Here is a 13,979-nt window from a genome sequence, read left to right on the forward strand (position 1 = left end):
TTAGCCGTCCTCTACAGGGTACTGTAGACCATGTTATTCTGTTGAATTAGCTGTCCTCTATAGGGTACTGTAGACCATGTTATTCTGTTGAATTAGCTGTCCTCTATAGGGTACTGTAGCCCATGTTATTCTGTTGAATATGCAGTCCTGATAGGGTAATGTAGACCAAGTTATTCTGTTGAATTAGCTGTCCTCCATAGGATAATGTAGCCCATGTTATTCTGTTGAATTAGCTGTCCTCTATAGGGTACTGTAGACCATGTTATTCTGTTGAATTAGCTGTCCTCTATAGGGTACTGTAGACCGTGTTATTCTGTTGAATTAGCTATCCTCTATAGGGTAAAGTAGACCATGTTATTCTGTTGAATTAGCTGTCCTGATAGGGTAATGTAGACCATGTTATTATGTTGAATTAGCTGTCCTCTATAGGGTACTGTAGACCATGTTATTCTGTTGAATTAGCTATCCTGATAGGGTAATGTAGACCATGTTATTCTGTTGAATTAGCTGTCCTCTATAGGGTTGGGTACTGTAGTCCATGTTATTCTTTTGAATTAGCTGTCCTGATAGGGTACTGTAGACCATGTTATTCTGTTGAATTAGCTGTCCTATCTAGGGTTGGGTACTGTACACCATGTTATTCTGTTGAATTAGCCGTCCTCTACAGGGTACTGTAGACCATGTTATTCTGTTGAATTAGCTGTCCTCTATAGGGTACTGTAGACCATGTTATTCTGTTGAATTAGCTGTCCTCTATAGGGTACTGTAGCCCATGTTATTCTGTTGAATATGCAGTCCTGATAGGGTAATGTAGACCAAGTTATTCTGTTGAATTAGCTGTCCTCTATAGGGTAATGTAGACCATGTTATTCTGTTGAATATGCAGTCCTCTATAGGGTTGGGTACTGAAGACCATGTAATTCTGTTGAATTAGCTGTCCTCTATAGGGTTGGGTACTGTAGACCATGTTATTCTGTTGAATTAGCTGTCCTCTATAGGGTTGGGTACTGTAGACCATTTTATTCTGTTGAATTAGCTGTCCTCTATAGGGTACTGTAGACCATGTTATTCTGTTGAATAAGCTGTCCTCTATAGGGTACTGTAGACCATGTTATTCTGTTGAATTAGCTGTCCTCTATAGGGTACTGTAGACCATGTTATTCTGTTGAATAAGCTATCCTCTATAGGGTACTGTAGACCATGTTATTCTGTTGAATTAGCTGTCCTCTATAGGGTAATGTAGACAATGTTATTCTGTTGAATTAGCTGTCCTCTATAGGGTACTGTAGACCATGTCATTCTGTTCAATTAGCTGTCCTCTATAGGGTACTGTAGACCATGTTATTCTGTTGAATTAGCCGTCCTCTACAGGGTACTGTAGACCATGTTATTCTGTTGAATTAGCTGTCCTCTATAGGGTACTGTAGACCATGTTATTCTGTTGAATTAGCTGTCCTCTATAGGGTACTGTAGCCCATGTTATTCTGTTGAATATGCAGTCCTGATAGGGTAATGTAGACCAAGTTATTCTGTTGAATTAGCTGTCCTCCGGTAGTAGCCCGACGTAAGGCTGTAGACCATGTTATTCTGTTGAATAGCTGCCGGGGTAGTGCCTCGTATAGGGTTAGCTGTCCTCTATAGGGTTGGGTACTGTAGTCCATGTTATTCTTTTGAATTAGCTGTCCTGATAGGGTACTGTAGACCATGTTATTCTGTTGAATTAGCTGTCCTATCTAGGGTTGGGTACTGTAGACCATGTTATTCTGTTGAATATGCAGTCCTCTATAGGGTACTCTAGACCATGTTATTCTGTTGAATTAGCTGTCCTCTATAGGGTACTGTAGACCATGTTATTCTGTTGAATAAGCTGTCCTCTATAGGGTTGGGTACTGTAGACCATGTTATTCTGTTGAATTAGCTGTCCTCTATAGGGTACTGTAGACCATGTTATTCTGTTGAATTAGCTGTCCTCTATAGGGTACTGTAGACCATGTTATTCTGTTGAATTAGCTGTCCTCTATAGGGTACTGTAGACCGTGTTATTCTGTTGAATTAGCTATCCTCTATAGGGTAAAGTAGACCATGTTATTCTGTTGAATTAGCTGTCCTGATAGGGTAATGTAGACCATGTTATTATGTTGAATTAGCTGTCCTCTATAGGGTACTGTAGACCATGTTATTCTGTTGAATTAGCTATCCTGATAGGGTAATGTAGACCATGTTATTCTGTTGAATTAGCTGTCCTCTATAGGGTTGGGTACTGTAGTCCATGTTATTCTTTTGAATTAGCTGTCCTGATAGGGTACTGTAGACCATGTTATTCTGTTGAATTAGCTGTCCTATCTAGGGTTGGGTACTGTAGACCATGTTATTCTGTTGAATATGCGTCCTCTATAGGGTACTTAGACCATGTTATTCTGTTGAATTAGCTGTCCTCTATAGGGTACTGTAGACCATGTTATTCTGTTGAATTAGCTGTCCTCTATAGGGTACTGTAGACCATGTTATTCTGTTGAATTAGCTGTCCTCTATAGGGTTGGGTACTGTAGACCATGTTATTCTGTTGAATTAGCTGTCCTCTATAGGGTACTGTAGACCATGTTATTCTGTTGAATTAGCTGTCCTCTATAGGGTACTGTAGACCATGTTATTCTGTTGAATTAGCTGTCCTCTATAGGGTACTGTAGACCATGTTATTCTGTTGAATAAGCTATCCTCTATAGGGTACTGTAGACCATGTTATTCTGTTGAATTAGCTGTCCTCTATAGGGTAATGTAGACAATGTTATTCTGTTGAATTAGCTGTCCTCTATAGGGTACTGTAGACCATGTCATTCTGTTCAATTAGCTGTCCTCTATAGGGTACTGTAGACCATGTTATTCTGTTGAATTAGCCGTCCTCTACAGGGTACTGTAGACCATGTTATTCTGTTGAATTAGCTGTCCTCTATAGGGTACTGTAGACCATGTTATTCTGTTGAATTAGCTGTCCTCTATAGGGTACTGTAGCCCATGTTATTCTGTTGAATATGCAGTCCTGATAGGGTAATGTAGACCAAGTTATTCTGTTGAATTAGCTGTCCTCCATAGGATAATGTAGCCCATGTTATTCTGTTGAATTAGCTGTCCTCTATAGGGTACTGTAGACCATGTTATTCTGTTGAATTAGCTGTCCTCTATAGGGTACTGTAGACCGTGTTATTCTGTTGAATTAGCTATCCTCTATAGGGTAAAGTAGACCATGTTATTCTGTTGAATTAGCTGTCCTGATAGGGTAATGTAGACCATGTTATTATGTTGAATTAGCTGTCCTCTATAGGGTACTGTAGACCATGTTATTCTGTTGAATTAGCTATCCTGATAGGGTAATGTAGACCATGTTATTCTGTTGAATTAGCTGTCCTCTATAGGGTACTGTAGACCATGTTATTCTGTTGAATTAGCTGTCCTCTATAGGGTACTGTAGACCATGTTATTCTGTTGAATTAGCTGTCCTCTATAGGGTACTGTAGACCATGTTATTCTGTTGAATTAGCTGTCCTCTATAGGGTACTGTAGACCATGTTATTCTGTTGAATTAGCTGTCCTCATAGGGTACTGTAGACCATGTTATTCTGTTGAATTAGCTGTCCTCTATAGGGTACTGTAGACCATGTTATTCTGTTGAATTAGCCGTCCTCTACAGGGTACTGTAGACCATGTTATTCTGTTGAATTAGCTGTCCTCTATAGGGTACTGTAGACCATGTTATTCTGTTGAATTAGCTGTCCTCTATAGGGTACTGTAGCCCATGTTATTCTGTTGAATATGCAGTCCTGATAGGGTAATGTAGACCAAGTTATTCTGTTGAATTAGCTGTCCTCTATAGGGTAATGTAGACCATGTTATTCTGTTGAATATGCAGTCCTCTATAGGGTTGGGTACTGAAGACCATGTAATTCTGTTGAATTAGCTGTCCTCTATAGGGTTGGGTACTGTAGACCATGTTATTCTGTTGAATTAGCTGTCCTCTATAGGGTTGGGTACTGTAGACCATTTTATTCTGTTGAATTAGCTGTCCTCTATAGGGTACTGTAGACCATGTTATTCTGTTGAATAAGCTGTCCTCTATAGGGTACTGTAGACCATGTTATTCTGTTGAATTAGCTGTCCTCTATAGGGTACTGTAGACCATGTTATTCTGTTGAATAAGCTATCCTCTATAGGGTACTGTAGACCATGTTATTCTGTTGAATTAGCTGTCCTCTATAGGGTAATGTAGACAATGTTATTCTGTTGAATTAGCTGTCCTCTATAGGGTACTGTAGACCATGTCATTCTGTTCAATTAGCTGTCCTCTATAGGGTACTGTAGACCATGTTATTCTGTTGAATTAGCCGTCCTCTACAGGGTACTGTAGACCATGTTATTCTGTTGAATTAGCTGTCCTCTATAGGGTACTGTAGACCATGTTATTCTGTTGAGTTAGCTGTCCTCTATAGGGTACTGTAGCCCATGTTATTCTGTTGAATATGCAGTCCTGATAGGGTAATGTAGACCAAGTTATTCTGTTGAATTAGCTGTCCTCCATAGGATAATGTAGCCCATGTTATTCTGTTGAATTAGCTGTCCTCTATAGGGTACTGTAGACCATGTTATTCTGTTTAATTAGCTGTCCTCTATAGGGTACTGTAGACCATGTCATTCTGTTCAATTAGCTGTCCTCTATAGGGTACTGTAGACCATGTTATTCTGTTGAATTAGCCGTCCTCTACAGGGTACTGTAGACCATGTTATTCTGTTGAATTAGCTGTCCTCTATAGGGTACTGTAGACCATGTTATTCTGTTGAGTTAGCTGTCCTCTATAGGGTACTGTAGCCCATGTTATTCTGTTGAATATGCAGTCCTGATAGGGTAATGTAGACCAAGTTATTCTGTTGAATTAGCTGTCCTCCATAGGATAATGTAGCCCATGTTATTCTGTTGAATTAGCTGTCCTCTATAGGGTACTGTAGACCATGTTATTCTGTTGAATTAGCTGTCCTCTATAGGGTACTGTAGACCGTGTTATTCTGTTGAATTAGCTATCCTCTATAGGGTAAAGTAGACCATGTTATTCTGTTGAATTAGCTGTCCTGATAGGGTAATGTAGACCATGTTATTATGTTGAATTAGCTGTCCTCTATAGGGTACTGTAGACCATGTTATTCTGTTGAATTAGCTATCCTGATAGGGTAATGTAGACCATTTTATTCTGTTGAATTAGCTGTCCTCTATAGGGTTGGGTACTGTAGTCCATGTTATTCTTTTGAATTAGCTGTCCTGATAGGGTACTGTAGACCATGTTATTCTGTTGAATTAGCTGTCCTATCTAGGGTTGGGTACTGTAGACCATGTTATTCTGTTGAATATGCAGTCCTCTATAGGGTACTCTAGACCATGTTATTCTGTTGAATTAGCTGTCCTCTATAGGGTACTGTAGACCATGTTATTCTGTTGAATAAGCTGTCCTCTATAGGGTTGGGTACTGTAGACCATGTTATTCTGTTGAATTAGCTGTCCTCTATAGGGTACTGTAGACCATGTTATTCTGTTGAATTAGCTGTCCTCTATAGGGTACTGTAGACCATGTTATTCTGTTGAATTAGCTGTCCTCTATAGGGTACTGTAGACCATGTTATTCTGTTGAATTAGCTGTCCTCTATAGGGGGGTACTGTAGTCCATGTTATTCTTTTGAATTAGCTGTCCTGATAGGGTACTGTAGACCATGTTATTCTGTTGAATTAGCTGTCCTATCTAGGGTTGGGTACTGTAGACCATGTTATTCTGTTGAATATGCAGTCCTCTATAGGGTACTCTAGACCATGTTATTCTGTTGAATTAGCTGTCCTCTATAGGGTACTGTAGACCATGTTATTCTTTTGAATAAGCTGTCCTCTATAGGGTTGGGTACTGTAGACCATGTTATTCTGTTGAATTAGCTGTTCTCTATAGGGTACTGTAGACCATGTTATTCTGTTGAATTAGCTGTCCTCTATAGGGTACTGTAGACCGTGTTATTCTGTTGAATTAGCTGTCCTCTACAGGGTACTGTAGACCATGTTATTCTGTTGAATTAGCTGTCCTCTATAGGGTACTGTAGACCATGTTATTCTGTTGAATTAGCTGTCCTCTATAGGGTTGGGTACTGTAGTCCATGTTATTCTGTTGAATTAGCTGTCCTCTATAGGGTTGGGTAATGTAGACCATGTTATTCTGAATTAGCTGTCCTCTATAGGGTACTGTAGACCATGTTATTCTGTTGAATTAGCTGTCCTCTATAGGGTAATGTAGACCATTTTATTCTGTTGAATTAGCTGTCCTCTATAGGGTACTGTAGACCATGTAATTCTGTTGAATTAGCTGTCCTCTATAGGGTTGGGTACTGAAGACCATGTAATTCTGTTGAATTAGCTGTCCTCTATAGGGTTGGGTAATGTAGACCATTTTATTCTGTTGAATTAGCTGTCCTCTATAGGGTACTGTAGACCATGTTATTCTGTTGAATAAGCTGTCCTCTATAGGGTACTGTAGACCATGTTATTCTGTTGAATTAGCTGTCCTCTATAGGGTACTGTAGACCATGTTATTCTGTTGAATTAGCTGTCCTCTATAGGGTAAAGTAGACCATGTTATTCTGTTGAATTAGCTGTCCTCTATAGGGTAATGTAGACCATGTTATTCTGTTGAATATGCAGTCCTCTATAGGGTTGGGTACTGAAGACCATGTAATTCTGTTGAATTAGCTGTCCTCTATAGTGTTGGGTACTGTAGACCATGTTATTCTGTTGAATTAGCTGTCCTCTATAGGGTTCTGTAGACCATGTTATTCTGTTGAATTAGCTGTCCTCTATAGGGTACTGTAGCCCATGTTATTCTGTTGAATATGCAGTCCTGATAGGGTAATGTAGACCAAGTTATTCTGTTGAATTAGCTGTCCTCTATAGGGTAATGTAGACCATGTTATTCTGTTGAATATGCAGTCCTCTATAGGGTTGGGTACTGAAGACCATGTAATTCTGTTGAATTAGCTGTCCTCTATAGGGTTGGGTACTGTAGACCATGTTATTCTGTTGAATTAGCTGTCCTCTATAGGGTTTGGTACTGTAGACCATGTTATTCTGTTGAATTAGCTGTCCTCTATAGGGTTGGGTACTGTAGACCATTTTATTCTGTTGAATTAGCTGTCATCTATAGGGTACTGTAGACCATGTTATTCTGTTGAATAAGCTATCCTCTATAGGGTACTGTAGACCATGTTATTCTGTTGAATTAGCTGTCCTCTATAGGGTAATGTAGACAATGTTATTCTGTTGAATTAGCTGTCCTCTATAGGGTACTGTAGACCATGTCATTCTGTTCAATTAGCTGTCCTCTATAGGGTACTGTAGACCATGTTATTCTGTTGAATTAGCCGTCCTCTATAGGGTACTGTAGACCATGTTATTCTGTTGAATTAGATGTCCTCTATAGGGTACTGTAGACCATGTTATTCTGTTGAATAAGCTGTCCTCTATAGGGTTGGGTACTGTAGACCATGTTATTCTGTTGAATTAGCTGTTCTCTATAGGGTACTGTAGACCATGTTATTCTGTTGAATTAGCTGTCCTCTATAGGGTACTGTAGACCGTGTTATTCTGTTGAATTAGCTGTCCTCTACAGGGTACTGTAGACCATGTTATTCTGTTGAATTAGCTATCCTGATAGGGTTATAACACTGTAGACCATGTTATTCTGTTGAATTAGCCGTCCTCTATAGGGTACTGTAGACCATGTTATTCTGTTGAATTAGCTGTCCTCTATAGGGTTGGGTACTGTAGTCCATGTTATTCTGTTGAATTAGCTGTCCTCTATAGGGTTGGGTAATGTAGACCATGTTATTCTGAATTAGCTGTCCTCTATAGGGTACTGTAGACCATGTTATTCTGTTGAATTAGCTGTCCTCTATAGGGTAATGTAGACCATTTTATTCTGTTGAATTAGCTGTCCTCTATAGGGTACTGTAGACCATGTAATTCTGTTGAATTAGCTGTCCTCTATAGGGTTGGGTACTGAAGACCATGTAATTCTGTTGAATTAGCTGTCCTCTATAGGGTTGGGTAATGTAGACCATTTTATTCTGTTGAATTAGCTGTCCTCTATAGGGTACTGTAGACCATGTTATTCTGTTGAATAAGCTGTCCTCTATAGGGTACTGTAGACCATGTTATTCTGTTGAATTAGCTGTCCTCTATAGGGTACTGTAGACCATGTTATTCTGTTGAATTAGCTGTCCTCTATAGGGTAAAGTAGACCATGTTATTCTGTTGAATTAGCTGTCCTCTATAGGGTAATGTAGACCATGTTATTCTGTTGAATATGCAGTCCTCTATAGGGTTGGGTACTGAAGACCATGTTATTCTGTTGAATTAGCTGTCCTCTATAGGGTACTGTAGACCATGTTATTCTGTTGAATTAGCTGTCCTCTATAGGGTAAAGTAGACCATGTTATTCTGTTGAATTAGCTGTCCTCTATAGGGTAATGTAGACCATGTTATTCTGTTGAATATGCAGTCCTCTATAGTGTTGGGTACTGTAGACCATGTTATTCTGTTGAATTAGCTGTCCTCTATAGGGTACTGTAGACCATGTTATTCTGTTGAATTAGCTGTCCTCTATAGGGTACTGTAGCCCATGTTATTCTGTTGAATATGCAGTCCTGATAGGGTAATGTAGACCAAGTTATTCTGTTGAATTAGCTGTCCTCTATAGGGTAATGTAGACCATGTTATTCTGTTGAATATGCAGTCCTCTATAGGGTTGGGTACTGAAGACCATGTAATTCTGTTGAATTAGCTGTCCTCTATAGGGTTGGGTACTGTAGACCATGTTATTCTGTTGAATTAGCTGTCCTCTATAGGGTTTGGTACTGTAGACCATGTTATTCTGTTGAATTAGCTGTCCTCTATAGGGTACTGTAGACCATTTTATTCTGTTGAATTAGCTGTCCTCTATAGGGTACTGTAGACCATGTTATTCTGTTGAATAAGCTATCCTCTATAGGGTACTGTAGACCATGTTATTCTGTTGAATTAGCTGTCCTCTATAGGGTAATGTAGACAATGTTATTCTGTTGAATTAGCTGTCCTCTATAGGGTACTGTAGACCATGTCATTCTGTTCAATTAGCTGTCCTCTATAGGGTACTGTAGACCATGTTATTCTGTTGAATTAGCCGTCCTCTACAGGGTACTGTAGACCATGTTATTCTGTTGAATTAGCTGTCCTCTATAGGGTACTGTAGACCATGTTATTCTGTTGAATTAGCTGTCCTCTATAGGGTAATGTAGACCATGTTATTCTGTTGAATATGCAGTCCTCTATAGGGTTGGGTACTGAAGACCATGTAATTCTGTTGAATTAGCTGTCCTCTATAGTGTTGGGTACTGTAGACCATGTTATTCTGTTGAATTAGCTGTCCTCTATAGGGTACTGTAGACCATGTTATTCTGTTGAATTAGCTGTCCTCTATAGGGTACTGTAGCCCATGTTATTCTGTTGAATATGCAGTCCTGATAGGGTAATGTAGACCAAGGTATTCTGTTGAATTAGCTGTCCTCTATAGGGTAATGTAGACCATGTTATTCTGTTGAATATGCAGTCCTCTATAGGGTTGGGTACTGAAGACCATGTAATTCTGTTGAATTAGCTGTCCTCTATAGGGTTGGGTACTGTAGACCATGTTATTCTGTTGAATTAGCTGTCCTCTATAGGGTTTGGTACTGTAGACCATGTTATTCTGTTGAATTAGCTGTCCTCTATAGGGTTGGGTACTGTAGACCATTTTATTCTGTTGAATTAGCTGTCCTCTATAGGGTACTGTAGACCATGTTATTCTGTTGAATAAGCTATCCTCTATAGGGTACTGTAGACCATGTTATTCTGTTGAATTAGCTGTCCTCTATAGGGTAATGTAGACAATGTTATTCTGTTGAATTAGCTGTCCTCTATAGGGTACTGTAGACCATGTCATTCTGTTCAATTAGCTGTCCTCTATAGGGTACTGTAGCCCATGTTATTCTGTTGAATATGCAGTCCTGATAGGGTAATGTAGACCAAGTTATTCTGTTGAATTAGCTGTCCTCCATAGGATAATGTAGCCCATGTTATTCTGTTGAATTAGCTGTCCTCTATAGGGTACTGTAGACCATGTTATTCTGTTGAATTAGCTGTCCTCTATAGGGTACTGTAGATCGTGTCATTCTGTTGAATTAGCTATCCTCTATAGGGTAAAGTAGACCATGTTATTCTGTTGAATTAGCTGTCCTGATAGGGTAATGTAGACCATGTTATTATGTTGAATTAGCTGTCCTCTATAGGGTACTGTAGACCATGTTATTCTGTTGAATTAGCTATCCTGATAGGGTAATGTAGACCATGTTATTCTGTTGAATTAGCTGTCCTCTATAGGGTTGGGTACTGTAGTCCATGTTATTCTTTTGAATTAGCTGTCCTGATAGGGTACTGTAGACCATGTTATTCTGTTGAATTAGCTGTCCTATCTAGGGTTGGGTACTGTAGACCATGTTATTCTGTTGAATTAGCTGTCCTCTATAGGGTACTGTAGACCATGTTATTCTGTTGAATTAGCTGTCCTCTATAGGGTACTGTAGCCCATGTTATTCTGTTGAATATGCAGTCCTGATAGGGTAATGTAGACCAAGTTATTCTGTTGAATTAGCTGTCCTCTATAGGGTAATGTAGACCATGTTATTCTGTTGAATATGCAGTCCTCTATAGGGTTGGGTACTGAAGACCATGTAATTCTGTTGAATTAGCTGTCCTCTATAGGGTACTGTAGACCATGTTATTCTGTTGAATAAGCTATCCTCTATAGGGTACTGTAGCCCATGTTATTCTGTTGAATAAGCTGTCCTCTATAGGGTACTGTAGACCATGTTATTCTGTTGAATTAGCTGTCCTCTATAGGGTACTGTAGACCATGTTATTCTGTTGAATAAGCTATCCTCTATAGGGTACTGTAGACCATGTTATTCTGTTGAATTAGCTGTCCTCTATAGGGTAATGTAGACAATGTTATTCTGTTGAATTAGCTGTCCTCTATAGGGTACTGTAGACCATGTCATTCTGTTCAATTAGCTGTCCTCTATAGGGTACTGTAGACCATGTTATTCTGTTGAATTAGCCGTCCTCTACAGGGTACTGTAGACCATGTTATTCTGTTGAATTAGCTGTCCTCTATAGGGTACTGTAGACCATGTTATTCTGTTGAATTAGCTGTCCTCTATAGGGTACTGTAGCCCATGTTATTCTGTTGAATATGCAGTCCTGATAGGGTAATGTAGACCAAGTTATTCTGTTGAATTAGCTGTCCTCCATAGGATAATGTAGCCCATGTTATTCTGTTGAATTAGCTGTCCTCTATAGGGTACTGTAGACCATGTTATTCTGTTGAATTAGCTGTCCTCTATAGGGTACTGTAGACCATGTAATTCTGTTGAATTAGCTGTCCTCTATAGGGTTGGGTACTGAAGACCATGTAATTCTGTTGAATTAGCTGTCCTCTATAGGGTTGGGTACTGTAGACCATGTTATTCTGTTGAATTAGCTGTCCTCTAAAGGGTTGGGTACTGTAGACCATGTTATTCTGTTGAATTAACTGTCCTCTATAGGGTACTGTAGACAATGTTATTCTGTTGAATTAGCTGTCCTCTATAGGGTTGGGTACTGTAGACCATGTTATTCTGTTGAATTAACTGTCCTATATAGGGTACTGTAGACCATGTTATTCTGTTGAATTAGCTGTCCTCTATAGGGTACTGTAGACCATGTTATTCTGTTGAATAAGCTATCCTCTATAGGTTACTGTAGACCATGTTATTCTGTTGAATTAGCTGTCCTCTATAGGGTAATGTAGACAATGTTATTCTGTTGAATTAGCTGTCCTCTATAGGGTACTGTAGACCATGTCATTCTGTTCAATTAGCTGTCCTCTATAGGGTACTGTAGACCATGTTATTCTGTTGAATTAGCCGTCCTCTACAGGGTACTGTAGACCATGTTATTCTGTTGAATAAGCTATCCTCTATAGGGTACTGTAGACCATGTTATTCTGTTGAATTAGCTGTCCTCTATAGGGTAATGTAGACAATGTTATTCTGTTGAATTAGCTGTCCTCTATAGGGTACTGTAGACCATGTTATTCTGTTGAATTAGCTGTCCTCTATAGGGTACTGTAGACCATGTTATTCTGTTGAATAAGCTGTCCTCTATAGGGTTGGGTACTGTAGACCATGTTATTCTGTTGAATTAGCTGTCCTCTATAGGGTACTGTAGACCATGTTATTCTGTTGAATTAGCTGTCCTCTATAGGGTACTGTAGACCATGTTATTCTGTTGAATTAGCTGTCCTCTATAGGGTACTGTAGCCCATGTTATTCTGTTGAATATGCAGTCCTGATAGGGTAATGTAGACCCAGTTATTCTGTTGAATTAGCTGTCCTCCATAGGATAATGTAGCCCATGTTATTCTGTTGAATTAGCTGTCCTCTATAGGGTACTGTAGACCATGTTATTCTGTTGAATTAGCTGTCCTCTATAGGGTACTGTAGACCGTGTTATTCTGTTGAATTAGCTATCCTCTATAGGGTAAAGTAGACCATGTTATTCTGTTGAATTAGCTGTCCTGATAGGGTAATGTAGAACATGTTATTCTGTTGAATTAGCTGTCCTCTATAGGGTACTGTAGACCATGTTATTCTGTTGAATTAGCTGTCCTCTATAGGGTAATATAGACCATGTTATTCTGTTGAATTAGCTGTCCTGATAGGGTAATGTAGACCATGTTATTATGTTGAATTAGCTGTCCTCTATAGGGTACTGTAGACCATGTTATTCTTTTGAATTAGCTGTCCTATCTAGGGTTGGGTACTGTAGACCATGTTATTCTGTTGAATATGCAGTCCTCTATAGGGTACTCTAGACCATGTTATTCTGTTGAATTAGCTGTCCTCTATAGGGTACTGTAGACCATGTTATTCTGTTGAATAAGTTGTCCTCTATAGGGTTGGGTACTGTAGACCATGTTATTCTGTTGAATTAGCTGTCCTCTATAGGGTACTGTAGACCATGTTATTCTGTTGAATAAGTTGTCCTCTATAGGGTTGGGTACTGTAGACCATGTTATTCTGTTGAATTAGCTGTCCTCTATAGGGTACTGTAGACCATGTTATTCTGTTGAATTAGCTGTCCTCTATAGGGTACTGTAGACCGTGTTATTCTGTTGAATTAGCTGTCCTCTACAGGGTACTGTAGACCATGTTATTCTGTTGAATTAGCTGTCCTCTATAGGGTACTGTAGACCATGTTATTCTGTTGAATTAGCTGTCCTCTATAGGGTTGGGTACTGTAGTCCATGTTATTCTGTTGAATTATCTGTCCTCTACAGGGTACTGTAGACCATGTTATTCTGTTGAATTAGCTGTCCTCTATAGGGTACTGTAGACCATGTTATTCTGTTTAATTAGCTGTCCTCTATAGGGTACTGTAGACCATGTTATTCTGTTGAATTAACTGTCCTCTATAGGGTACTGTAGACCATGTTATTCTGTTGAATTAGCTGTCCTGATAGGGTAATGTAGACCATGTTATTCTGTTGAATTAGCTGTCCTCTATAGGGTACTGTAGACCATGTTATTCTGTTGAATTAGCTGTCCTCTATAGGTTACTGTAGACCATGTTATTCTGTTGAATTAGCTGTCCTGATAGGGTAATGTAGACCATGTTATTCTGTTGAATTAGCTGTTCTCTATAGGGTACTGTAGACCATGTTATTCTGTTGAATTAGCTGTTCTCTATAGGGTACTGTAGACCATGTTATTCTGTTGAATTAGCTGTCCTCTATAGGGTTGGGTACTGAGGTATGTTGATGGTATCATAATTACCTCAATGACAGAACTCA

The sequence above is a fragment of the Salmo salar genome, chromosome 15 (assembly GCF_965601325.2).
Source record: "Salmo salar chromosome 15, fSalSal1, whole genome shotgun sequence".
NCBI classification, from domain to species: domain Eukaryota; kingdom Metazoa; phylum Chordata; class Actinopteri; order Salmoniformes; family Salmonidae; genus Salmo; species Salmo salar.